Raw genomic sequence first — 24,954 nt, forward strand, 5'->3', positions numbered from 1 at the left:
GTGATTTTCCTGCCTCAGCCTCCTAAGTAACTGGGATTACAGGCATGCACCACTAAGCCTGACTAATTTTGTATTTTTAGTACAGATGGGGTTTCTCCATGTTGGTCAGATTGGTCTCAAACTCCCAACCTCAGGTGATCCGCCTGCCTCAGCCTCCCAAAGTGCTGGGATTACAGGAGTGAGCCACCGTGCCCAGCCCAGTAAATATTCTTATACAAATATCTTCAGGCTGATGTGCAACTATTTCTTAACTTGGATTCCTAGAAGTGCATTTGCTGGATCAAGTACATACACATTTTGAAATTTTGGTCAAGACTATAAAACTGCTCTCCCAAGAAGACTGTACCAACTCACTCTCCCACCTGCCATATTTTTTCCCCCTGCGTGATGACAGGGAGTGGCATATCCCTTTTGTTTTAGTTTGCATTTCCTGGATTATTTGTTAGTGAGAGAGAGCAGAAGTGGATTATTTATAACTAAGTTTACACACAAAATTACCTGGAGATACAAAAAGAAAAATACCGGGTTCTCTAAAAGAAACCGATAACCGCCGGGCGCGGTGGCTCACGCCTGTAATCCCAGCACTTTGGGAGGCCGAGGCGGGTGGATCACGAGGTCAAGAGATCGAGACCATCCTGGTCAACATGGTGAAACCCCGTCTCTACTAAAAATACAAAAAAAAATTAGCTGGGCATGGTGGCGCATGCCTGTAATCCCAGCTACTCAGGAGGCTGAGGCAGGAGAATTGCTTGAACCCAGGAGGCGGAGGTTGCGGTGAGCCGAGATCGCGCCATTGCACTCCAGACTGGGTAACAAGAGCGAGACTCCGTCTCAAAAAAAAAAAAAAAAAAAAAAAAAAGAAACCGATAACCTAGTTAAAGGGAAAATGTTTCATGTCGACCACAAATTGAAGTTCTTATATTTAGTGCCAGGACATCTAACACTGCATTCAATCAAGATATCAATGCATGCAGCTTGAGACCTTTGCACAGAAGGTGTCTGGGATCATGGTTTGTGAAGATTAACCTGCCACCAGTGGGTGGGTGGATAAAAACTAATGTTTATTGGGATCAAGATGAGCAGTCTCTGTGCCAAAAGCTTTATTCATTTAATTCCCACAGCCCTGTGAGGCAGGTGAAATCATCCCCATTTTATGGATGAGGAAATCGAGGTTCAATTGGTTCAATAGCATGGAAAACGTCACTCAAACCGATAAACAGTGCAGCTGAGATGCGAACTCAAGACTGAAAACTCAGAGTCTGGGTTTTTAACCAAATACCACAGGGCTTCACTACAGAAGAAAGTTAGAAAGAGTTTTCAAAAATAAAATGTACAGCTGAGTGCCACCTTGGATATAAGGGACTGGGGAAGAGTCAAGAACTCCCAGGCTTCCCTCTGGCTGTCAGTAGCAGTAGGTCCTGGCAGTGGGAGCTAGGCCATCAGAGGTGGTGCCTGAAGTGGGGCAGGCACTAAATGGATTCTGGGGCGAGCCACAGAAAAAAGGAGATTTTGACGGGAGTGGTGGCTGAGTGTGGGGAGATATGAGCAGGGGACCAGGCCTGGAGCCTGGGCAGTCCACGATTGGACACTAGTAGAAGAAAAGGAGCCAGTGGAGGAGACACTGAGGCTGGGGTGGGGATGGCACTGGGAAGGCTGGGCTCCACCTGGCACTCTGGGGAGCTGCTGGCAGGGGGGCACACAGAGAGCTCAAGCTGCCTTGCCAGCAAATGCCTCTTTCTGACCGGGGGCCATGAAATAAAGGGACGCGGATAAGTAACTGGTTTCTGGTCCCTGCCAACCCAGGAAGCCAGCGCCCACCCTGCCTTACATCCCCTGCGTGCTACGCTCAGCCTTCCAAGCAAAACCAGCTGAGACCAGCACCTGCCAGGTCTGAATCCGCAGCTCCAAGTTCTGGGGGGGCAGGGGTGGGGGTCAGCCAAGGAGGTCTGACTTCTTGGGGTCAAGAGTAGGGGGGACAGCAGGGAGGCTCACCCTGAGCCCGGCAGGCAGCCCTTCCTCCTCCTCCCTTTCAGCAAAGAAAGGCAGAGAAAAACGTGTTTTTATAAATAGCTCCAGCCCCAGCTGATTTGTAAATTCAGTGGGTTTTTTTGTGTCAATGACATCACCTTCCTCCCCATGGCAACCCCCGACGATATCAAAATTGCCAAGCAACGTTGGAGCAGCTCGGCGCCCCAAACGAGCAGGTCGATGCCTGAGGATTTAATGGAGAAATCCCAAAGTGAGCCGGGGCGAACTGTGGAGGAGGGGCGCGCCGCGGCCGGAGCCGCCGGGCCCTGATGGGCGGGAGCGGGGTGGAGCGGCAGCGCCTGCCACGCAACCCTGGGCGCTGGGCTCCGTGGCCGCGCTCCCGAGACAGCCGCGGGTCCAGGCAGGTGGGGGAGGGCGCTGCTCCCGTCCTGAGGTGCCAGGAGCCACCAGCAGCCATCCAGGTGACTAAGCCGGCCCACAGGCATTGAGTCACCACCCGCCCCGAGCTGTTCCTGCTTCTCCTTTGCATCTGATTATTTTGGGAGCTGGAAACTTGGAGCTGCACCTGAGTCCCACCCCTTCTAGCTCCCCCCTCCCTACCTTGGGCTCCAGGAAGATGGGACGTGCTGTGAGTCTGCTCCCACCCCCTAAAGATATGGAAGATGCTGTGGGGGCCAGAGGTGCCCACAGGGCTGTGGCAGCAGGCAGAGTGCAATAGCAGATATGGTGGTCAGGCTGCCAGTGTGTGTCCTCTGGAGGTGTCGGGACAGAAGGGCGGTCTTGTCCGAGCTGACTGGAGTCCTTCGGGCTGGCTCTGAACTCATCTCCCACGGGGATGTTTCTGTAAAGGAGTGGCTTCTGGGGTCGGAGTGGCATTTGGAGAGCAAGGCTGGATTGGCTTAGGCTGGCCTGGGCAGGTAGGTGGTTCCGTGCTGGGCGTGGACCCACGTGTGTGTGAGTGAGAGAGCATGTAAGCCGGGGTGTGTGCTATCGCTCTGCTGGGGACAGCAGCTGGGTCCAGCAGAGAGCTGGCTGGAGGCTTGACAGCAGTTTATCCTAATTGATGCTGGGTGGGCGCAGGCCCTGAGATGGGCGTCAGGGAGAGGGGACGCCAGACACACGGCCTGAGCAGGGTGAGAAGCAGCTGCCAGCCCCGGCAGGCCCAGGCCCTGTCTGGGTGCACAGGACAGAGACACAGCAAGATGCCCAGGTAGGAAGCCATCCGGAGGGGCTGGCCAAGGGTGGGAGCCCATCACCAGGGGGCTGGACAGACCATCAGCTGCCCCCTCATTCTGACAGGTCTGGGTACCAAGGAAACAGCTTCCTACCGAGAACCTTGTCACTCTCCCATGCAGGGCCAGGCAGCACCCATGTGCGTCTCTGCTGAGCTCACAGGGACACATTCAGTGAGAAGGGCGCTGGCCAGGGCACAGCTTCCCACAGTCAGGACCCAGCGGGTGCCACCCTCAAGCCCCTGGTCCCCACAGGGCATGCCCCAGTGTGTGTCAGGAGGAGGGGGGAGGTCCCGCCTCCCCCACACAGCTGGCAGCTTTGCGGGCACACCGGTGAGTAAGCTGCTGGAGGGAGGGGGGCTGTGCGCCCACAGAGGCAGGACCACACCAACCAGGAGCCTTCAGGAGAAGAGACTGGGAGAGAAAAGCACTGAGGTTTTCTTTTCCTTTTTTTTCTTCTATTTTGCCTGAAGGGAGTGCCACTTCCTGGGCTAGAGACAAGCACCAGCCTGCAGTGGAGAACACGGGGCCCCGCTGCCCAGAAGAAGCAGCCACGGTAAGGTCCCCACTGCCGCTGCATGCTCAGGTTTCCTGGTTAGGGACAGGGGTGCCCAGGTGTCCAGGCTGCCCCCCATCTGGTACAGGGAGGCTAACTCCACAGCTGTGGATTCCTAGGTCAAGGAGCTCCATCCCCACCCAACCTGCACCCCCTTTCCAGATTGATTGTGAAACAGTCCAATCCCAGCTGGACTCCGGCTCCCTAGCTAGAGGGAGAGATGCTTGTATCTGCTGTTCCTGCACCTTCTGGGCAAAGCCAGTGCCACCAGGACACCCCTCTTCAAGGCACCTCTCACCTTACCGCCTCAGGGACATTTCCCTCGCATATTCATTCCACAAATACTTAGCGTGCACTGATGGGTCCCCGGCTCCAAGTCACACCCTTTTGCTGGGCATGACCTGGCACAGATTCTGACTCTGAAACTCAGCATCAGGGCAGGTTCAGGGAGCTGCCTGGCCAAGCATGGTCACTCCTCATAGGCCTTGGGCTCCCCACCTCTGCTGCAGGGAGGATGACCTGGTCAGCTTCAGGGACATCGGGCCCAGTGAGCTTGGGTTTATAAAGCACTAGGCCCACTAGGAAGAAGGCTCATGTCTTGCAGCCTCCAGTTGTCCTTTCCCTGGCATCGTACACCAAGAGGTTGATGCAGTTCTGCTTGGGGTCTTCCTGAGGCTGGTTCTGGTGGGAACTGGGCTGCAGGACGAGAGGATGAGTTTAGGGGCCGTCGGGCCTGGGATTCAGCCCCATGGGAGCTCATCTAGCTGGGGTTGAGGCCTTTGGGCCAGGCAAGGAATCCCCTCTGCAGGTGGGCTTTCCTGGCAGTTGTCCCAGTCCAAAGCTTGGAGGTGGCACCTCGAGCCCTAGTGACCAGAGAACCTGGTCCGGAAAGGGTTGGCACCAGAAGAAGCCCTTCTGGGAGCATCTGATTTGGCTGGAAGCTCAGTGCACCTGAGCATGGGGTGTGAGGACTGCACGGCCAGCCCAGTGCCCTGAGGACAGACTGAAGTTCTGTGAGCACTCTGGGCCCTCCAGGACTTGCCAGGCACAGGAAGGGTGGAGAAGGTGAGGTCTCCAGCCAAGGAAACCCGGCTCTGTCCACAACATCTAAGGACAACCAAAAAGTCCCCCACACTGTAGGAGCACACGGGCTCAGAGTCAGGAGGAATCCATAAGTGTCTCTCACTCCAATGAATTCCCATACCTGGCTCCAGATGAGGAGAATGACCCAGCTGTGGGGTATCTCCTGCTTCCTCACAAAAGGTCACTCTGTCCCTGGGAGTCTTCCATGTATGCAGAGCTGAGCAGGGGCTGCTGCCCAGCTGGGGACAGAGGGCCGAGGGTGTCGAGCACCGGGCAGACAGCAGGCCAGCAACAGGCAGCAGGCGGGGCCAGGAGGGAGCAGAGAGTGGGGCCCAGGGCAGGCTGGGCAGGACAGGAGAAGGCTGCCTGGAGTCCTGAGGGCTCAGGGAGGACTCCAGACAGCTGGCCTTCTTATGCCAGCCTGCATCTGTGGGAGAGGCCCTCTGCACAGGGGACTGCGCAGGGAAGAGGCTGAGACACTGAAAGACTGCATTCCTCACCCAAATGGCCCAGAGATGCCTACCGCACACAGTGTCCTGGGTACAGAAGGCAGCAAGGACCCACGGGAGGCTGTCCTGTGGCCTGAAGCAGAGTGCTTCCTCTAAGATGCTCTCGCCGCCCTGAGCAGGAAGGCCAGGCTGCAGGAGCAGTGCCTGAGACCTGGGCAGCAGGAAGGACCCCAGCAAAGCTCCTCAGGAGTCATTTGGCCACCTGAAGCTAGTGGGCCTCAAGGAAGGAGGTCCTAGGTAGAAAGAGGTGGACTAGCCAGCAGGTTGGGATGGAGCATTGTAAATGGAAGCTTCTGAGGCAGAATGAGTTCTCAACTTCCTGAAGCCCACAATGGCCCTCCTGCCCATCTGAGGAGGTACCCTCCACCCCATCAGAGCTCAGCCCTAGGGCCCAGGAAGGGCTAAGATGAGAAGAGTGACACGTGAGATAAAGGGGACCGTGTCTCCTCCAGGCAGGGTGTGGGGTCCAGACAGTGCCTTATTGTGGTGCACAGGCTGCCAAGCAGATGACAGCCATGGCCTGACCACTAGGTGCAAGCAGTGGTGGCGGGAAGAGGCGGCGGACACGGCAGGACAGAGCTCATGCCCTGGGGATGCTTATAGGCCTGCAGCAGAGGAACGGAGGAAAAGCTGAGCTGAGCGTGGGGCCAGCCCCACCAGAAACAAGTGGAGCCACAAAACCACAATCAGCCCCCGGGTGGCTGTGTCCTTTTGCCCACGCTGGGCCCCAGACTCATCGCTGAAGTTGGCAGCCGTGACCCATCCAGTCCAGATAACTTATAAGTTTACACCAATACTGAGCGATGGTTGTTCACATAGAACTTTATAAAGATGGACATAAAAAAGATAAGTTGAGAATGACAGACAAAGGAAGAAGCAGCTTCTGTCTGCAGTTGCAGGCAGGAGGAGCAGGCTCAGGGAGAAACACCAGGGCGTGAAGAGGCAGGACGGTGGTTGTTAGGATGGTGGTTGGTTAATGCAGTCAGCAGCGTGAGCCTCAGGCCCCTGGCTGCCTCTTCCTGGTGACTCGGGCAAGTTACTTCACGTCTCCGGGTCTCAATTTCCTCTCCTGTCTGACAGAGATAAGTATAATACCTGTGAGTTAGGGTTGTTGAGAAGATTAAATGAGATAATAACTGAATGCTCTGAACAGCATGGTTGGCATGCACATATTCAGCAAAAGAGAACTGTTACCGATGTGGTGATTACGGGTACTGGAGGAACAAAGTGCCGGGAGAGACCTTACCTTGTTCAGGGGAATCAGGAAAGGCTTCATGGAGGAGGTGACTTCGAAAGAACCCTCCTCTGAGGAGAAACAAAAGCACTCAGAATGCCCAGGAAGGGTAGGAAGAAACATGATGCCAAGTCTATTTTTTTTCCCACATAGCACATTGTTTGTCCGCTGAGGCTTTCTAAGTAATAAGTGGAGACTCCTCCTTCTGGGTCTAGACTTGAAGTGGCTGCACCTGTTAGAGGGATTGAGAGTGCTGCTGTGGCCCCGGCCCCACTCCTTTTTGGGCCTGGAAGCTTTTGTCACATGCTGGCCCTAACTCCACCAGGAGCTGTGTTCTGCTGAGCCCCATCTAAAGCAGACACTTGGCGGTGTGGCCGACAGAGGGGCAGACGGGGCACGTGGGCTCCTGGACCACTCTGGCAAATGGAAATGCCTAGTAATCGTGAGGCTGTGTCTCAGAGACTTTCTGTTTTTTCTACAAAGGGTTATCTGTTCTGTGAATTTAGGAAAGGTAATCCTGAAGTCTATTCATCTCAGAAAAACGAGGCAGCTCCAGAGCATGACCGGCTTTCATGGGCTAGGGGAGCTCACTTGTGAGAAAACAGGTTCCCTCATAACCACACAAGGAGTCACAACCACCTCAGCTCCAGCAAAGGGACACTGCTGCCGGCCAGGATTTCCTACAAAACCTCATCACGACGTATAGGGACAGTGATGACTTTTTCGTACACCTGTGGATTCTCTGTGGCAACCTGTTCCTCCTGTTCCCCTAAAGTGCTGCCTCAGTCAGCAAATCCCAGTGTCTCTCAGCCCAGGCAGCGATCTCCTGTGCTCTGGTCTGCCCATAGCCTCCATGCAATCAGCTCCCTGGGCCTCTGGTTAAGGGTCTGGGAGCAGAGCTGTGTCCTTCATGCTGTCAAGGACCTCGTGAGGGGTCCTCTGGGTGTCCAGGGAAGCAGGTCGAGAAAGCTCAGGTCAGCTGGGGCTGTGTTTTGATCTCTGATCCCATTACAGTGGGGACCAGCCCACTCAACTCAGGAAAGAGGAACAAACCAGTCGCCTCACCCCAGGCCTCCTGCTGCCTGCCTGGTGATCAGGACCCTAAAGGCTGCAGCAGTGGCAGAGTTAAACTTTCAAACCGGGAGGACTGGTTCTGTGGTTCAGCTTCCCAGCCTGGAGAGTCTCCAGCCTCCATTTTCTTGCTTATGGAATTGTGCAATAAAGCACAGAGGGTGGAGGGAGTGAGGGGACCAGTTATGCCGCAGCCTCCTGTGCCACCCGAGCACAGTCCCAGGTCAGCAGGGAGGAGCTCCAAGGAGGAAAAGCCTGCCCAGGAAGGAGCTGGCCATCTCAGATTGCCGTAGCACGTTCAAGCCAGAGGGAGTCCCCGGAGGGTGTTTCATCCAGCCCCCATAATTTTAGAGTGGGAAGCAGAGGTCCAGAGAAGGAAAGTGGGTCCTGAGACCACACAGCTAATAATGGCAGCATCGGTTTCCAACCCAGGGATCCCCAAATGCCTGCCCAGGACTCTTGCTACCCAGGCTGCCCATGCTTTCAAGGGGCCCATGCGGAAGCAGGCAGCAGCCGCTGGGTAAACCGATGTCTTGGGAGAGGTGGCCTGGCCTGACGTATTAGGAGGCTAGACAGGTCCCCTTCGATCCTGGGTGCCTCCTGCCATCCCCCCTGCATCCTGCTAGACACAAAACCACAGCCCAGCCTGTGCCTGTCAGTCAAGTGCTTCCCAGGGATAAACTTTGCACATAGCACCCGGGCCACTCCTGGGGACCAGGCCACTTGCTGATGAGGAGATCTAAGTAATTTATAAATGGATTGACTCAAGTTCTTTTTGTCCCAGGTAACTTCATGTCTTAAGCCAAAGAAGGGAGTCATGCTGAATGTCAGAGATGAAACAGAGATTCTGGGGCAGAGGGTAGGGAAGTCACCTGAGAGGCCCTGTTCCCCAGGTGATCTTATCAGTGGAGATTTTTGACCCCAGGCAGGCATTTGCATGTCCAACAGCCACCATCAGAGGTCACTTCCCAGAAGCAGAAGGCCTGTCACCTGTCACCAGTCACCAGGCCCAAGTTTGACAAGAAGACTTTGTCTATTCCACTAGAGTGGATCTTGCTGGAAGATGATGTGTCTGGGATTCAGAAAGGCAGGGAGAGGTGGAGGTCTCAGATGCTGGGAGGGATGGAGCCCGACCCAGGGGGAAGAATGCAAGGCCGGGAGTGAGCAGGCATTCAGGGCTCCTGCGGAGGAGAGGGCGGACAGGACGAGAGGAGGAGCTGCCTCATGGATGATGAGGCCCATCATCCTAGCAAGGGCTGTTGTACCAGCCACTGGTGAGGGTATGGCAGTGGTGTCACCAGGATAGCACAGCCCCGCCACGTGGCAGTTAGGTCCTGCCTTCTGACCTAGGGCAAATGCGGAGGCCGCAGACTCTGGGCCAGCTAGTTAGTGATCCTCGGGGGCCGCACAGCCCAGAGCCTGTGAGTTTTGTGCATCTGGAGCTAAGGTGTTCTGCCCAAAGTGTTGGGGGTGGGCCTCAGGCAACCAATATCCTGCTTCCTCACACCCTTCTCTTCCCTGGGGGCCTGGGCCCTCACCTAGTCAGGCACAGGCCTCTGCTCCCCCACACTCACCTGTCCTTCCTGAAAGTCAGGCACTGGGTTCCACGCAGGGGTGTCACAGTCTCAACTCTGCCCCAGCCTCAGACCTGAAGCAGTCCCTGGAAGCTCAGAAGAGAGAAGACAAGACAATGAAAGTTTTCCATTCAAGGAGGCATCCAGCTGTTAGTTCTGCCAGCGAAAATGCTAGCCAGAGAGCTAAACTGCCAGTGAAAGGTATTTGGATAGAACTTTGGAGGCCATTAAGAGCAGGCGCTGCAAAGCAATTGTAGCGAGAAGATATGAAATGAATCCATCATGTTTAAAATGAGTGTCCTTGCCACAGATCTGGCTCTTGCTGTTCCCCAGCCCTTCCCAGGGTAGCCCAGGACGCACCTGGGACGGGCACTGCAGCCTGCACAGTCCTGCAGCTGAGGGGCTCCTCCCGGGTCATCAGGCCCCTTTGGGACTGTCAGGCAGGTTTAGACCCCCGTGTCAGCTTGTGTTTGGGGAGGATGGCTTTATGGATTCTCACTGGCACAGGAAGCCCAGTACAGATGCAGAGCTTGAGGGAAAGGCAGGCAGAGAGGATCAAGGTTCTGCTGAGGCCCAAGGTATCAGGACACGTCTGTCCAGCAGCCAGGTGGGGACCCATGGGTTTTTCCTAAACACCTAACCAGGCCCCAGATAGTGCTACTCCACAGTACTGGGCCCTCCTTCTGGAATCTGGGGTGAACAGACCTGTTGGGTTGATTTAGCAGCAAATGGTAGCCTTGTCTTCTGGACAAATCTTCGGATTCTACTTTATGGCACATCAAACCAGGCTGCAGTGTGCACACCCGGGGGCAGGGAGGGGAGCTTTCTCCTTGGTCCCTTCTGTAGCTGTGAGAGCTGAGGGTTAAGAACCTCTTGCCCCATTTGGGGGTGCTGCTACTCCATAGCCCTGTACCCCAGTTCTCTAGACCCCATCATTCTACCACCTTCCTGAGGGAGGGAGGCACTCTTTCCATTACACGCATCAGGAAACTGAGGCTGGAGACACGCTGTAAGTCTAGAGAGGCAAGAGAGCTCCCATCCACAGGACCCCATGGCTCTGCAGCTAGACTCCGTCACTTCCCTTCTGCCTGGGTACCCCAAGGGCCTGGCAGTGTCAGCTCTCTTGGCTCCCACTTCCAGGCACTCGGAGGTTGGGAGGTTTGCACCTCCCTCTTGGCCCCATAAGCAGAGAGAGATGGGTGGTCCCATTGGGGTGAGGAGCAGGAAGAAGCAGGTGCTGGGCAGCCTGGAGGAGAGGGGGAGGAAGGGATTTTCTCCTAAGAGTGCCTCTCTCCCAGGCCTGGGGCTCCAGGGTGAGCAGGCGGTGACCCTATGGGAGCCCAGGCTCCGCAGGGCTCCTCCTGCCAAGCATCCAGCCCACGTGCCCCACCTCCCAGCGGGTCCTGCCTGAGGGCCTGAGGGAGCTGGGCCCACTCTGGGTCTGTGAAGGGCAGATGTGGGAGGCAGGGACTTCAGGCAGGTGCCGGCTTGCAGCCAGGGAAGCCTAGCACCCGATTCCTAGCAGGGAACTCAGTGACAGAGTGGGGAACCCGAGGACCTCTCTGCCCCTCACACCCAGTGCCAACTGGGGGTCATGTGCTACTCAGAAACAGGGGAGGGACAGTCCCCCTACCCCCACGCCCAGCCCTTTTGTGTCTCATGTGACAGCTTTCCTGGGCAGTGATTCTTTTAAATACAAATGCCTTCTATTAAGGTCTGAGTTGGTCTCCCTCCACTGCCCGTTCAAACTTTCCATGGAACCAGAGATCTCTGAGCAGCACAGAGTTGAGAGAACCAGCTTTGGGGTCGGATACACCTCGGTTCAAATTCCAGCTCCTCCATTCGGTAACTGGCTTTGTCTGGACTGGATAACAAAATACTATGGACTGGTGGCTTATAAACAACGGAAACTTATTTCTCACAGTTCTAGAAGCTGAGAAGCCCAAGAGCAAGGTGCTGGCAGATCTGGTGTCTGGTGAGGGCCTGCTTCCAGGTTCAGAGGTGGCTGTCTTTTTGCTATAACCTTGAAGATGGAAAGGGCCAGGGAGCTCTCTGGGGGCCTCTTTCATAAAGGCATGGACCCCATTCATGAGGGCTCTGCTTTTGTGACTTAATCACCTGCCAACAACCCTACCTCCTAATACCCTCATATTGGTGATTAGGTTTCAACAGATGAATCTTAGGGAGACACAAACATTCAGTCTATAGCAGGAATTAGGAGACCTTCAGCTGTTCTTTAACCACTCCGAGCCTCAGTTTCCTCATTTGTTAAATGCGAGTAGTAATACTATAGGACTTCCATCCCAGGCCTGTGGTGAAGACTGACTGAGGCAGCACAGGTACATAGCTTTGTACGGGGCCTGGCCCACGGGAAGCATTCCATCATTGGCAGGCATGATTATTTCTGTTATTAGAGGAGAGTGGGGTTGCCCAGAGGAAGGCACCCTGGAAGGAGTAAAAGAGCATGTTAGTCTCCTTCCTCACCCCTAGGAAGCTTTTCAAGTCATGGAGCAGAAAGATGCAGGGAAGGGATAATGTGTTTGTCTTTCTAAACCACAGGCTGATCCATATCTTTACTCTTTGGCCCTAGCCCGGGCACTCAGCCCTGGCTGTTGGTGCTCAGATGTTACAACAGGCCCCGACAGCCACAGGCTGAAGGATAACCAGGAAGTGCCTGCCCCACCCGATATGCCCACCTTGCTGCCCTCCCCATCCAAACTGGTCTGCAAATGCCTCTGAGATGGCAGGACTCCAAGAGCCATGTCCCATGGTAAAATGTCTGTTGTGGGTGTCTCTTCCGTTGCTCCTGCCCAATTTGTAGAATGGAAGTACCTGGACAACTCCTTCAACCAGAATGTCTGTGCCAGCCGCCAAGGCTCCTCAAAGGAAGGTGTGCCTGGAGCCCCCTGGGCTCAGCACGGCAACCTGGGAACAAGGCCAGAGGGTGGCACATGGATGCTGCAGGAGACACTGTCCCCAGACTGCTCCTGATGCTTCCCCTGCTGTTGTTCTGCCCTTTCCTCCTGGGCAGGGCTGAGCTGGGCATGGATCAGAGGAGAATAGAGAAGGGAGAGAGTCACACACAGGAATTAATCACTCAGGACCTACCCTGAATGGCTGACTCAGTGTGAATCCCCAGCTGTCTCAATGTGTGGGAAGAGGGGTGGTAATGGGGGATCGTGCAACCCAGTGCAGCTGAGACTTGTGTAGATGAGACTGGAAGTCCAGAAAACTGGCATTGTGATGGACCTGAGAGGTTCCCTACTCTAGTCTTGTATCCAGTTCTCTGGCCTGCCCGACTGATAGTTATTCTTGAATACCTCCAGTGATGGGGGACTCATTACCTCCTTGGTCAGTCTAACTTGAGCCTCTGCCTCTCTCAAGGCCCCAAACCCACTGTAGGTCCCAAGGGGTGGGAGGAACCCAGGGTTTCCTAGAGTTAGTCTCTATAGGGTGAGGATGGGACTTGGTTAGTAGCCATTCTGGGGTACCTAAGCCTGGATTCAAACCAAATTGAAGACCAGTCCACTTCTGGTAAAATTCTAACATTCATACTTTATTGTAGTTCATTCAAAAGTACTGCTTGGAGCTGTGATTCTGGTATATAAGACATCTGTAGTAAAAGAAAATAATTCGCATGTGCATTCATGAATCAGTAAAAATAATTTAGGGTGTTGATTCTAGGTTAGACAATATCATGCGTTTCATTCTAGCTTTGGTTCATGGTTCATTTCAAATCCTCAGCAACCAATCTCTCCCGCCCCCTACCCGCCTCCACGCAGCACATTCTGCTTCTGTAGCCAGCATTCGGCCAGTGCGCCCATGTCCCTGGGTAACTAATCTGTGGGGGGAGCCACTCTTGTATCACCTGGTCCCCCTCCCATGGCCCCTTTACCTGAGGCCTAGCAGTCAGCTTCCTGGGTGACCACAGGAGGTCAGAGTTTGTCAAAGAGAGTCAGATCTACAGTATTGTCCAGTCAGAGGATAGAGAAAGAATCCGTGTGGAAAAGACACAAAGAGGAGGAGGAGGAGACAGAGTAAGGAGAGGAGAACAGAGACTAAATATAAGTATGTGTTCAGGATGTTGGGGACGGCAGTGAGGACCTATGGTTAGCTGACCGCCTCCCACACCACTGTCGCATAGCATACAGGGCCAGCATCTGCACCTGGCACCACGCTTTCCCTAGGAAAGCTGAGGGTATGGGGCTTGTGGCGCAGTCACACAGGGTACAGACCTGTTTGGGGCTGGCGGTTCCCACGGGTTGCCTGAGCTCTATTTGGTGGGTGCTTTAAACTGTGTGTAACCAATAGAGTCTGCACGGCAAAGGATTGAGCCACAAGTAGCACTGATATGTCTAAAGAATCTATGAACAAAAATAGGTGGCCATAGTGACCTCAGTTAATCATTGAAGTCTGAGGTGCCTCACAGTGATTTTTGAAGTCCCTGCACTGTCCTTGGTCCCTGCTCTGTGACACTGGCAGTCACCAAGCCACCACTTGAGGGCAGCCATTTGGAGTCCAGATGTACTGAGTTTCCAAGCCAGAACCTCCTCAGCACTCAACCAGCAAGCAGCCTCTCTCTGGGGTGACCCCTGCCCCTTCCCCCAATACAGAAAAAACCCTGTACCCCAAAAGAAACATGGTACAGGGTATCCAGGAGTGAGTTCCTTGGAATGGCCATTCTGATCTTAGGCAGGGACCACTGAGGACAAGCAGACAGATGGCTCCGGAACAGTCTCCAGCCACTCTAGGGGCAGGGTGCTCCTGGAAGCTCTGTCCGCGCGAGTCTTCTGCCCTAGGACTCAGGCTAGAAGGTCCTCAAAACTCAGGACTGCGCAAGGTCTGACAAGGGAACTGGAATCTCTTAAATCCTGCCTTCCTGCCTGCACAAGGGGCTACCCCAGCACAGTCTTGGGGCCCTGTCCACATGGGACAGACCATCCAAAGTGCCAGGGTTTCGGACTCCCGCGTGGGCGCTCCAGGATGTGTGGGTGGACGCAGGCGACCCGGCTCAGGTTCGGGAGAGTCCGCCCGCGGCTCCGGAGCGTGCATCTGCTTTGAAAGTGAACTAGTGGATTACACACAGCCGGCGCTCAGCTGGTTCTCCAGGTCGGGTCTCTGTGTGGCAGCCACCCGGCCGTGGAGCCGCAGGCAGGTCCCGGCGGCTGTGGCCAGGCCAGGGCCCGGAGGCGAAGGGCGGGCGGGAGCTGGGGCCAAGCAGATGGAGAAAAAGAGTTGGGCAGCGGGGCGCCCCCTCGGGCAGAGCGGCTCCTGGCCAAGGCCCCAGCGACCCTCGGCAAACTTCTCCAGGGCTCTGGGTTCGCCGCCGCGTCCTACCTGAGGCCACACCCTGAAATCAAAATCGCGGCCAGGTGAAGCCGACGCCGCACCAACGTGTAAGCGCGGCCCCTCCTCGGCGTTCCCGCGCCGAGGTTCCTCCCGCGGGGGGCGGGCCCGGCTCCCACGGCCTTTTCGAGCGTTCCTGGGCTTCCCGCTCCGCAGGTGGGTGCCCTCGCCGCCCTGGAGGGTGGCGGCGAGGGGACGGACCTCCAAACACGCGCGGTCCCCTTCCCGGAGGTGCATTCCCCGAAGTTCGGGACCAGCCGGTGCCAGGCGAGGGGCCTTGCGCGCAGGCACCGGGAGTTCCGCGCCCCTGAAGCGGGACCTCCCTCCGCGGGCGCCCGCCCGGCGCGGGGCATTCGCGTCCCCGAGAGGGCGCAGCAGTGGGGCCTGTGAGCGGGAGCCGGGTGGCCGCGCCGGGTCGGAGTGCGGCTGGAGAGGGGCCGCCCCGGAAGCGGTGCTGCGCCCAGAGTCCCCTTCTCCCCGGGAGCCCCGCGGGGAGCCTGCCGCCTCTTGCACCTGAGCCAGGAGTTCAGTCGGGAGGCGGGTGCGGGGCGGTTCCCAACGCCTGGACGCCGGCCAGTCGCAACACCCGCGGGGACACTTGCTACATTTGCCATAATACATTTCTGATCTGTTTCTGCGCAGGCCTGCGGAGGACTGGCCCAGGAAGGTCCCAGGTCTTCCCTCTCCTCCGCGCCTCAGAGAGCAGCCCACTGAGGGGTGAGGAGTCGCGAGGAAGAGGCGGAAGGCACCAGGAGGTGAGTGAGCGGCCCTAGAGCCTTCTGCACCCATTTCGAAGAGCAGGCAGGGAGGGACAGTGGGCAGGCGGGTGGCCATCCGGGGCTGGCTCCTTCCTGGTACTGCTAGGCGGCGGAGGTGATCTCCCTTCTGGGTGCTGTCTCTCTATCCTTAGTGGATGCACGTTAAGTCACTTCCACCGTTTCGCCCCATGGCCCCAAGGTAGGCTGGGAGACAGCAAGACCTCAAATGGCCTGCCCTGCCCCCCGGGCCCGTCTTCAGAGGTCTGATGCCTGTCTGGGGTAAGGGTGTCGCTGAGGCAGAGTGCAGGGAATTCATGCTGGGAAAGAGGTTCCCAAACAGGAAGGGTGGTGGCAGGCCCAGTTCTCCCGCAGGAGTCACAGGTAAAGCTGCCGCTCATTCGCCACCTCTCTAGGCCTGCTGAAGTGGCATCCTATCTGGAGTGTAGGTGCTGCCAGGAGCACCAGAGGCTAAGCCATGAAGAGCTCCCCGGTGTAGGCTGCGTTTTCTGTATCTTACCCTATTCTGGTGGGTTTGGGGGGTTTTTCTGATGTTTTTCTGGATGAGGGGGGCATAGGTTGCCACACTGGGTGGAAAAACCGCCTGATTCCATGCAAGGTAATGGTCAGCCTGCAATGCCATGAATTCTCCTCCATAGTATATAGAACAGTGGCTGAGGATACATTTGGAACCGAGAGAGTGGGCTTTGAATCCATTGGACTTTGCCTTTGACTCCTTAGACAAGTTGCTTCACTTCTCTACACACTTTTAAATGGCCTCATCTGTAAAATGGGAATGCAACTGCCTTCCTCCAAAGGCGGTTGTGGGGAGTAACTCTGGCAGTGGGCTGCCCCGTCAGCCTCCAGCTGCTATGTTGGGAAGGCTAAACCACCACAAGGTCTCCCGCCCTGGACAACTTTGAGGGCAGTCTGGCTGTTTGGCAAGCTATTGTCAGAGGGTATTAGAGCAAAGCTATAGGAGTAGAGTAAAGGTAGGGGACCTTGGAGGGCAAATAGTGGGAGACCCTAATTCAGGGTCTCTGGACCTCGTGGTAACCCAGGGAAGGGGCCATTTCTGGAATAGGATCTGGCTTGGGCATAAGAAACAGCAGTGCCCCCTGCACATGTCACACGTTTATGTGTTCATGGGTGACCGTGGAACCGCTGGTGTTGCCTGGCACAGAGGGAGCCTCTGGCTTGAGCTTCCAGTCCCATCTCTGTTCTGCATAGCTATGTGATCCAGGGCAGGTCATTTGACTTCTCTGGGCACCGGGCATTGTGGATGAGCTTGGAGTTTGGAGTCGGAGATATCTGACTTTGAATCCCAGCTCCACACTTATGATCTTGGACAATTATTTCTCTCTGAGCCTCAGTTTCTTCATCTGTAAAATGGAGCTGGCAATAGTTACAATTAGCCATTAGATGCACTAATAAAAAGCACCTAGCATAGTATCTCCATGTGTTAGGCACTTCATAAGCATACCCTTTTCTCTTGTCTCCTCCTCCTCTCTCCAGCTCCCTGCTATCTAAAATGGGCCCAGCAAAGCAGGTTCAGCCCGACTCACAGTGGTGTTGTGAATGTAAAGTGAGGAGGTGAAATAGGGGTCTGGAAAGTTAAGGGCTATAGAAAAGAGGCAGTCCTGTGATTAGGGATGCCAGAGGCTCCTTCTAGCTAGGCAATAAGGTCCCTATGCTGAGGGCCCAGACCTCTGTGTGCAGAGGCTGTTGAGAATCTGAGGTAGTGAGAGGGTCCCTGGCTTGCAGCCCTCCCAGGAAGCCATTATTCAGGTCTTCCCTTAGAAATAACCACATGCCCAGGAAAGCCCAGCGCTGTGCACCAGGAGGAGAGAGGCAAAGGTTGGGATTCGAGGTTCAGTAAACAGAGGTCAGAGGCTAGTCTGGCCTGAGCTGCTGCTGGACCGCAGCACTGTCCATGCAGGCTGGAGCTGGGCGCAGGAGGAGGGCCTGAGTCAATATTGACCTTCCTTGGCTGGCTGGCCTGCTCTTCAGCCTCTCATTCAGCTGGAGTGTTGACACAAGCGACTGAACGAGCTATATTATTGTATTCTTTTAAACAGCAGCCCATTATCTCTCCCCTGGGGATTCACTGGGCCTGTGGCACGGGAATGGTGACAAAGGCAGGGAGCCCAAGCATTTTGGCAGGTTACATGCCGTGCTCTCTGCCTGGCGCATGCTGCATCTCTCTGGGTCCCTCAAGTGGGACAGCAGAGCTTCAGGGTCCCACTCATCCTCCCGGGGCCTCTCCGCACTTCCGCATAGTGGCCCTGCACGGGTTCTCTGAAGCTTGCGGGCATCCACATGAGCGCCACAACCTGGGTCTAGGACCCTCCTCCCCTGCGGGTGACAACCGAGCAGAAAAGCAGATGACACATTTCTTCCCCTGTGTATTTTGGGGGCCAGGATAGGGAGCTGGGTCCCTCGAGTCATGTGAAGAGGAGCAGATGGCAGACTTGGACCCCAGTGGAGGCTGAAGTGAGACAGAGTTCAGCTCCACACAAGAACCATCGAGGGGACAGAGGGGACAGAAGTCGGGGCCGTAGGGGGAGCTTTTCATCACTGAATGAGTTCTAGCAGAGTGGGGCAGCCTCCTGTTGGGAATGCCAGAGGGACTGAAATTTGAGCCAAGGGGAAGGTCAGACCCCGTCAGGAGCCCCATAGACTCTGCATTCCCATCTCTTCTGGCTGCAGAAGCTTGGCCTAGAGCAACATCTGTGAGGATTTTCTCTTGTTTACCATAGTCCCCAGAGCCTGGACTAGAGTGCGTGCATAATAGATACTTTTTAAAAAAAGGAATAGTATAATTTCCCAGTTGGGCTTGATGGTAAGCTCCTCTAGTCCTAACTACTCAAGTGACTGAGGTGGGAGGGTGCGTTGAGGCCAGAAGTTCGAGGCTGCAGTGAGCTATGATCACGCCACTGCACTTCAGCCTGGGTGACTGAGTGAGACTCTGTCTCTAAAAAAAAATATTTTTTTCTTTATTATTAGCCACAAGATTAGAAATTTAAAAAAATTTTGAAATAAACTTCTGGAAGTAAAGTTTGAGAAAAATCCTTCTGGCCAATGGGAATATTACAGTGAAAGGCCGTCTTCTGTTCACAGTAATTCTCAACCAAGGGTCGAGTGAGGCCTGTCACCTGTCGGAATGTGTGTGGGATGACAGTTCCCATAGGGGGTTACAAAGAGGTCAAGAAACCCTGCTGCAGATCTCAGGGCATCCGGTCCGGTCCTGGAGGTGACAGGGTCCTCTGGAGGCTACTCTGACAGGATGGTGACGGTAGCAGAATATTTTCCTACGTTCTGTAGAACTCAGGGGGCTCACCTCTGTCTTGGGGCTGTGATTCTAGGTTAGGCCTTTCCCCAAAGTGTCTTGGGTGGGCCTGGGAATAACAGAAGCTGGTGTTGAGAGCAGATGGCCACCGCAGCCAAGTTCATATCAGGGTCTGCGTCCGACTCGTGTCTGCCCCTTCTTTGCCTCTCGGCTTGCACAAGTCACTTGCTCTCTCCTCCTCTGCATCATGGAGACAGCACCAGCACTACCTCACGGGCTTGTGGCGAGGAGGTGACATGGGTGAAACGTTCAGCCTGGAGCCCAGTACTTATGCTGGGCTTTTCCTGAGTGACGACTGTGAGAAATACCCAAAGCTCCTCCATGAGCAGGAGCAGATGCTCCCCTCACCGTGCCTGGAGAAGCTGGCAGAGGTGAATTTATCCATCCCTTATCACCTACAAAAATACCAAGGCCTACAGAAGGCGAGCAGGCCAAGGTCACAAGCCAGGACTTAGGAACACCAAGCGCCAGGTCCACACTGAGCCAGCGCTCAGCCTTCTGGCCCAGGACATGAGCCCTGATAAGCAGTCCCTGAGCCTCCCTGTGAGAAAGACTGGGCATGCCACCAGCCCCCTTCACTCCCTGGCACCTTGAGCAACCCAGGAGCCGGCTCACTAGGCAGCAGCTTCCTCTCTTCCCAGTCACCCGGAAATGGCAGGGAGTCCCACCAGCCTCGTTTCTAACAAACAGCTTCCCAGCAATCCCAGCGCTTACACAGACAACCCAGTGCTGACCCCTCCAGGTGGCTGCAAACCCCTTTAGACTCACTTTCTGGAAGCCAGCTTCCCAGCCTCGGCGCGCTCTTGTCAGTCCCGTCGGTGGGCTGCGTCCTTTCCTTGAAAGAGACTCAATATATGGAAACAGCCCAAAGTCACTCCAGGCCAGGTCTAGAGGGTCAGGTGGGTGTGGTGTGACCCTGTAGGACACCACCACTTCTGGTGAAAAGTGGGGTGATGGGTTAGGAGGACAGCTGACATGGGCTCACAAGGGCCCCAAAGGCGGTTCCCAGAGAGGAGTTCTGGAAATACCAGAGCATGTTTGGAACAGGCAGGTACATTCCCGAGGGGTCTGCCTCATACAGCAACGCTCATCTGAATGTCCACGCTCTGGCTTGAGGTTTAAATGCAGACTCATCCTCTGTAGTGCCACCCTGCATTTGTAGGGCCCCGAAGGCTCTGGTGGCTCTGGCATCCCAGGGCCCAACCCATGGGTGTCTCCTCTCCCGAGAGGAGACCTAGATGGGGAGGTTGGCCTGCCCACAGTGCAGCTGCTTTTCTCATCCCAGATGTGGACGCTAAACCAGCCAAGCCTCGGTGCCACGCTCTGGGAATCATTTTGTGTCTGTGAAACAGTAGCATCTGCCACAAAACTTACTCACCACCCTTCAAGCCAAGCCTTCGGGTTATCTGGAGTCAGGCTAAGACCCTACAGAGGGGCAGTGGCCGCATCCTGTGCTGGAGGGAACACACACCTGCTGTTTCTGTAGCTTTTCATGGATGCCAGGCCCTGACCATCACAGCCCCCACCATGACCTCTTTGAAACAGTTTACTCACCGCTTGCTGGGTGACAAAACACCTGGTTCCTTGCAAGGTAAAGGTCAGCCTGCAAGTTAGGAGAGCCCCAGGCCCCCTGGCCTCTGACTCACAGGTCAGCCCAGGAAAGAACTTAGCAGGTTCCTTCCCCGGAGGGTCTGGCCCTGTCCTACACACTTCACGCACATCCCACGTGTTTCTGTTCATAACGACCTGCAGGGAGGGAGAATTACCACAGCTGACTCCCTCTAGGCTAGGCATGGTGGATGGAGCAGGGGCTTTGGAATCAGATCTGGATTCAAACCTTAACTCAGTCATTTCCTGGTTCTGTGACCTCAGGCAAGTTGTTTAACCTTTGAGCCTCATCTGGATTTGTGGATAAGAATTCCTTCTCTCAGGGTTGCATGAGGATTCAATGAGCTAACCCTTGGAAGGGGCTTAGCATGTAATAGGTGCTCAAGAAAAGTTCTTCCCTTTCTGTCTCTGAGACTGCTGCTCCTGCAGCACCACTGTGGCACTCTTCAGTGATCCCAGGTACAAGGATCCCTGAAGTGTTCCACCAGCACTGCCCTAGGGTTTACTGGGGATAGCAGCATTTCCTCCACAAAGTGGGTGCCAGGAACTGTCAGCCCCCACCAGCCAGGCTCTGGCTGAAGGAAGCCCCACAGCAGAGGAGCTTCCTTCTTCAACTGGTTTGGGCTGGACCCTTCCCTCCCAGCCCTGAGCATCGCCCCCTCCACCATGCAGTCATGGTCCAGCCAGCAGGAAGATGCCTGCAGACATACAGAAGAGGAAAGTTCAAAGCAGTCCTCGGAATCCTCAGTGCGGCCTCTCTCCCCTGTGTTAGGGCAAGATGTCAGCCAGGAGGTGCTGGGGCCGTGCCTGAGTTGGCCGCCTGCCTCTGCCTGTTTCCACTACAGGGTCTTAGGCCCACCTCACTTCTTTCAAGCTAGGCAGAAAAAAAGGCAGGATCTGGTTCTCTGAGGGGAAGTCCTCCTCCTTCCTCCTCCTGGCGTCTTCTTGGAGGAAATCTCCTCCTCTAGATGAATTGCGTGCAGATGGAGATGCTAGAGGGGAAACAGTAACAGCTGGCATGGCCCGTGTGACTTAGCCTTGGGGCCTCATGGCTGGTGCAGTACCCACCCTCCCTCAGCCTGGGGGCCTTGGAGATGTAGATGGAAAAAGGAACCATGGCAATGACAAGTGGAGGGCCCCTGGCTGGGCGGGTGGGTGTGCTCCAGGACGTGTCCTGATGCTGGAGAGAGGCAGGGCATGTTTTGTCCTGGGTGATTCACTTGTGATGACCAGGGCAGCAATAGCCCATTCAAGAGGGTGAATGTCTCTTAGCCTCTCAGTCTCCGTGGATCACTCTTCTTTTTAAATATTTTGTTTTCCACCAGGCGTGGTGACTCACGCCTGTAATCCCAGCACTTTGGGAGGCCAAAGTGGGTGGATCATCTGACATCAGGAATTCAAGACCAGCCTGGCCAACATGGTGAAACCCCGTCTCTACTAAAAATACATAAAATTAGCTGGGCACGGTGGTGCGTGCCTGTAATCCCAGCTACTCAGGAGGCTGAGGCAGGAGAATTGCCTGAACCCAGGAGGCGGAGGTTGTGGTGAGCCGAGATCGCGCCATTGCACTCCAGCCTGGGTAATGAGCGAAACTCCGTCTCCAAAAAAAAAAAAAAAAAAAAAAAATACAAAATTAGCTGAGCGTGGTGATATGTGCCTGTAATCCTAGTTACTCGGGAGGCTGAGGCAGGAGAATCACTTGAACCCGAGAGGCAGAGGTTGCAGTCCGCTGAGATTGCACCACTGCACTCCAGCCTGGGCAAAAGAGCAAAACTCCGTCTCAAAAAAAAAAAATTGTGTGGTTTTTTTCTAGAGAGGCAAGCCATTATCTTTAAGGAAATTTTAGAAAAAGAGTAGAAAGAGTAGAAGGAAATCATCTGTAGCCCCACCAGGTAAACAGGACAACTAATATTTTGATGTATTTCCTTCAAATAGCCATTGTATTTATACTGCATTGACAAATTACCATAGGCAAAATCTTTAGAGCTAATCCCCTACCCCTAATCTATATCATCAAGAATTCCACTTTGGGCAAAGAAAACCTTGATGGTTTAATTTGTGTCTGGGACCCATGAGGTGGACAGGTTTAGGCCCCAGCAGGTCACGAGCTCCAGGAGCGCCCACCAAGCCGGGGGCCCTCGTAATGACCACACTGGACCTGAGGGACGGGACAGCCAGGCTATGGGTCCACGCCGTCACTCCCACCAGCTTTATTATTTTACCTTTCACATTGAGGTCTATGATCTGTCTGCATAATTTTGGGGTATGAGATGAGCTCATTCTTCCAGGTTCATTTTCTTCCATGCAGATATTGAATAACTTCAGCTACATTTATTAAAAAGATCATCCATTCCCCCAGCATGTTCCAGGGTCACCTTTGTCATCCATCAAATGACCTCATAAGAGTGGGTCTATTTTTGGATTCTCTCTTCTGTTCCATTGGTCCATTTGTCAATCTTTTTGCCAATTCCATACTAAATTATTGTAGCTTTATAATAAATCTTGATATCTATTTAGTATAATCCTCCAACTTTGTTCGTTAAGATTGTCTTGGCTATTCCTGGTTCTGTTTCTCTATGAATTTTAGAATCAGTTTATCAATTTCTTCCAAAGGACGTATGCCGAAATTCTGTGTGAGACGGAAGTAAATCTGCAGGTTAACTTGAGAACAATTGACATCTTTACAGTATTGACCTTCTAATCTATGAACATTCTTTAATATCTTTAATAATGTTTTGTATTTTCCAATATAAGGACTCTATATATCTTTTCGTTAGATTCTAGATATTTTGTATTTTTAATGTAAAATGGCATCTTTTTACAAACTTCATGTTGTTACTGGTATGTAGAAATCCAGCTGATTTTTAAAAAGGTTGACCTTGAATCAGGGACCTTTTAAATTCACTCCCCAGTAGTTTTACGTAGATTCTCCTGCATTTTCTACTTACACAGTCAAGCTGCCCCAGCAGTGTTGGCCTCACCACATTTCAGGTGAGTCCAAGCAGCCTCCCTTTAGGTGGTTGATTTTGCAGAGCTAAATGGTGGCCTCTGGTTTCTAAAGCGCTACCCCCTAGCCTGCCCCTCACCCCCCCCCCCCGAGCCTGAGCTCAGCGGATTGCCTCTGCCAACTCCCACCCTCACCACCACCCCGCCTGGCCCCAGAACAGCCTTGGGGGTCCTTCTTTCTCCTCTGGCCTCCTTGCTGCCTCTAGGAAGAACTTGTTCTGGAATGGCTCGCTGTCAGAGTGGACTCAGGAGAGGAACCCGTAGTCACTGGGACCATTTCCTCAAGATGCTCTCCCTGGGCATCCCTGCAGCAAAAGCTGAGCACTTGGCTGGGGCAGGGGAGTTGGAGAGAGGGGTGTTCTATGTTGGGGGGATTAGCCAGCTCTTCTTCAGCTGCAGTCTATGTCCCTGCACCTCCAGAAGACTTCACAGAGCTAGGGAGGAGGGTGAAACAGGCAGTTCAACTAATCTAGGGATAGCAAGTCTGTCCAAGAGACTGGGGGGACAGACCTGCTGAATAAAGATACTTCTGTAGCAGAAGGCAAAGGGTGTAATCCCAGCACTTTGAGAGGCTGAGGTGGGTGGATCATTTGAGGTCAGGAGTTTGAGACCAGCCTGGTCAAGATGGTAAAACCCTGTCTCTACTAAAAATACAAAAATTAGTCGGGCGTGGTGGTGGGCGCCTGTAATCTCAGCTACTCGGGAGGCTGAGGCGGAGAACTGCTTGAACCCAGGAAGCAGAGGTTGCAGTAAGCCACGATCATGCCACTGCACTCCAGCCTGGGCAACAGAGTGAGACTCTGTCTCAAAAAAAAAAAAAAAATTAGCTGGGTATGGTGATGGGCGCCTGTAATCCCAGCTACTCAGGAGGCTGAGGCAAGAGAATCATTTCAACCTGGGAGGTGGAGGTTGCAGTGAGCTGAGATGGTACCAGTACACTCCAGGCTGGGCAACTGGGTGGCAAGACTCCATCTCAAAAAAAAAGGCAAAGGCCAAGAGGGAGGACGACGAATTTTACCAAGCCATGATGTAGATATGGCGAGGTCCCCAGGTCCTAGACCCCTGACAGCTGGCATGACCCCTTTGACTGGTAAGTCTGAGCAGAAAGTGGTTTAGTGTTATTCCCAGACTTGTATCTGACCAAGTGCCAGTGTCTGGAGGGCCTGAGCTTCAAGACAGAGATGCAGAGAGGTACCATCACAGGAGAAACAGCCACCATGCGTGGGGACTCTGCTTACTTCACACACCCGAAACCCTATAAGCTGTCTTTCATTAGCCCCACTGGCTCGGATCATTTCGGTAACTTGTTCAAAGTCTCTCCAAATTAGTGGGAGACTCCCTGAAAGTCACCTGCAACTCACACCGGTTATTTTATTCCAAAGTGCTTGGTCTGTAAGGGTCCCACACGCATGGCTCTGCCCCTAGGGAGTGTTTGGTGGACTCCCAAAGCTGAAGGCACAGAAGCATGGCTGACATTGAGATGCGGCGTGGGTGTAGATGGAGTCATGCATGGAGAATTCCCAGTGGGGAACCACTGGCCGTCCAGGGCCCCTGCCTTTCTGCCAGCTGCCTCCCAGGTCTCTGACCTCCTTCAGAACCTGCCAAAATGACTAGAAAAATGCTGTTTCCAGAACAGGAGCCA

The 24,954-nt window shown here is 54.4% G+C and overlaps 1 protein-coding gene and 1 long non-coding RNA gene across 5 annotated transcripts in view; one reads left to right on the top strand and one right to left on the bottom strand.

Moving 5' to 3' along the window:
• Positions 1–2,166: 2,166 nt before the first annotated feature.
• Positions 2,167–24,954, top strand: part of PAK6 (p21 (RAC1) activated kinase 6) — a 36,727-nt gene continuing 13,939 nt past the window's right edge. The window contains exons 1-4 of one of the 4 annotated variants that reach the window (XM_064374845.1): positions 2,442–2,906; positions 3,345–3,554; positions 3,695–3,777; positions 15,237–15,349. The gene's annotated coding sequence lies outside the window, so the exon portion shown is untranslated. Of the gene's footprint in view, positions 2,907–2,938; positions 3,200–3,344; positions 3,555–3,694; positions 3,778–15,236; positions 15,350–24,954 lie in introns of those variants that run through there. The other 3 variants (XM_012462512.2, XM_012462513.2, XM_012462514.2) reach the window with 3 other exon arrangements.
• Positions 14,342–14,947, bottom strand: PAK6-AS1 (PAK6 antisense RNA 1). The gene is made up of 2 exons (XR_010341956.1): positions 14,717–14,947; positions 14,342–14,598 (listed from the first exon to the last, which is right to left on the bottom strand). It is a non-coding gene; the product is annotated as a PAK6 antisense RNA 1 (long non-coding RNA).

The sequence above is a fragment of the Aotus nancymaae genome, unplaced genomic scaffold, assembly GCF_030222135.1.
Source record: "Aotus nancymaae isolate 86718 unplaced genomic scaffold, 86718_ANA_hifiasm-v0.15.2.pri h1tg000011l, whole genome shotgun sequence".
Taxonomy (NCBI): domain Eukaryota; kingdom Metazoa; phylum Chordata; class Mammalia; order Primates; family Aotidae; genus Aotus; species Aotus nancymaae.